Source organism: Aristolochia californica, unplaced genomic scaffold (genome assembly GCF_029961685.1).
Source record: "Aristolochia californica isolate CCGP_79_NKW_82.1479 unplaced genomic scaffold, dmAriCali1.0.hap1 SCAF_392, whole genome shotgun sequence".
NCBI lineage: Eukaryota > Viridiplantae > Streptophyta > Magnoliopsida > Piperales > Aristolochiaceae > Aristolochia > Aristolochia californica.
The window spans coordinates 1-2,500 of NW_027182095.1; the positions used below are offsets into that span (position 1 = coordinate 1).

At 40.1% G+C, this 2,500-nt stretch overlaps 1 non-coding gene across 1 annotated transcript; it reads left to right on the top strand.

Moving 5' to 3' along the window:
- The first annotated feature begins 253 nt into the window (after positions 1 to 253).
- On the top strand, positions 254 to 324 carry TRNAG-GCC (transfer RNA glycine (anticodon GCC)). Its single transcript has one exon. It is a non-coding gene; the product is annotated as a tRNA-Gly (tRNA).
- Positions 325 to 2,500: the final 2,176 nt, after the last annotated feature.

Sequence of the window (2,500 nt, forward strand, 5' to 3'; positions counted from 1 at the left end):
GACACATTAAAATTCAATATGAGCCCCCCCCCCCTCAAAAAAAAAAAGAAAGAAAAAGTTGGAGGGAGAGGGGTCACTTCTTGAATGAAAAATGAATAATCTAATGTTAAAATAAAATAATTGGAATCTAATATAATATATTATATAGCCCTGTACAAATATGATCCAGACACACATATATATATATATATATATATATATGATATATCATATATGTGTGAACATGATGATGTTCATATCAGAACGAAGAAATGCGGATATGGTCGAATGGTAAAATTTCTCTTTGCCAAGGAGAAGATGCGGGTTCGATTCCCGCTATCCGCCCATGGTAAAATAATCTAATATAATATGATAAATGATTCGGTATAGTTGACCACGATAGTGTAGTGGTTCTAACTTCCCTCTTCTTTCCTACTATCCCAAAACAATTAACGGAGTTACACCTAACGTCTAAAAATGTAGCGGAGACAGGATTTGAACCCGTGACTTCAAGGTTATGAGCCTTGCGAGCTACCAAACTGCTCTACCCCGCACGAAAGACCCGGGAACTAATGGACCAAGAAGGATTGCCCCTCTACCATAATAAATAGAATAGCCCATTTCTACAGAATGGTAAAGGGGCCCCTCTATGATCATAGATCATAGAGACCCATAGAAATATGAAGAAGGGGTATTTTTACCCTTACCAACTTGATCTCGTTGCCCCCGGCAACAAACATGCATGAACCCTTTCGCGAAGTATGTGCCCGGATAGCCCAAAGTCCCGATAGTTACCTCTGGGCCTTCCGGTCGAAAAGCAACGTCGATGAAGACGTATAGGTGCACTATTACGTGGCGGGGATTGCAATTTTCCATGAATTTGCCATTTGTCACTCAACGACGAAACTTTGCTTATTTCTTTTTTTAGGGATCGGCGAATCAAATGATATTTCTCTTTTAATTTCCGCCTTTTATTCTCCCTTTGAATCAAACTTTTCCTTGCCATAATTGTTCAGTTCCTATTTTATTATCAATGATACGGGTCGGATCCTAGATGTAGAAATATAAGAGGGTAGTGGTAGTCCCCCTTCTCCACCGAATCAAATGAGATTGTTCCCGATGGAGCACATTACAAGAAAAATGAATTAACCAAATTTGCCTGATGTAGAGGCAATCAAGAAGGCTGCGTAAGTGAATATATAACCTACAGAAAAGTGGGCTAATCCAACCAATCTTGCTTGCACAATGGAAAGAGCCACTGGTTTATCCCTCCATCGAATCAAATTAGCCAAAGGTGTGCGTTCATGAGCCCATGCTAAAGTTTCAATCAATTCCTGCCAATATCCACGCCAGGAAATTAAGAACATAAATCCAGTCGCCCAAACAAGATGTCCAAATAGGAACATCCATGCCCAGACCGATAAACTATTCGTACCAAAAGGGTTATATCCATTGATAAGTTGTGAAGAGTTTAACCATAGATAATCTCTTAACCATCCCATCAAATAAGTGGAGGATTCGTTAAATTGGGAAACGTTACCTTGCCATAATGTGATGTGCTTCCAATGCCAATAAAAAGTAACCCATCCTATGGTATTTAACATCCAGAAAACTGCCAAATAAAATGCGTCCCAAGCCGAAATATCACAAGTACCACCTCGTCCCGGGCCGTCGCAAGGAAAACTATAACCGAAATCCTTTTTATCTGGCATTAACTTGGAACCGCGCGCGTCTAAAGCACCTTTTACTAAAATCAATGTAGTTGTATGCAAACCTAGAGCAATCGCATGATGAACCAAGAAGTCTCCAGGACCTATTGTTAAGAATAGTGAATTACTATTCTCATTAACGGCATTCAACCAGCCAGGTAACCATATGCTTCGACCAGCATTAAATGCTGGGCCATTCGTTGAAGATAAGAGTACGTCGAACCCATATGAAGTCTTACCGTGAGCAGATTGTATCCATTGGGCAAATATAGGCTCAATCAAGATTTGTTTCTCCGGAGTACCAAAAGCGAGCATGACGTCGTTATGAACATAGAGTCCTAAAGTATGAAACCCCAGAAACAGGCTGGCCCAACTTAAATGAGATATGATAGCTTCTTTATGGTCTAACATTCTTGCCAATACATTATCCTCATTCTGTTCTGGATTGTAATCTCGAATGAAGAATATAGCTCCATGAGCAAAGGCTCCTGTCATGATGAACCCTGCGATGTATTGGTGATGAGTATATAACGCAGCTTGAGTAGTAAAGTCTTGTGCTATAAATGCGTAAGCGGGTAAAGAGTACATGTGTTGAGCTACCAAGGAGGTAATAACCCCTAAAGAGGCTAGGGCAAGACCCAATTGAAAATGAAGCGAATTATTGATTGTGTCATAAAGACCCTTATGTCCACGCCCCAATCGACCTCCCGGAGGAATATGTGCTTCTAAAAGATCTTTCATACTATGCCCAATACCGAAGTTAGTTCTATACATATGGCCAGCAACGAGAAAAATAAATGCAATAGCTAAAT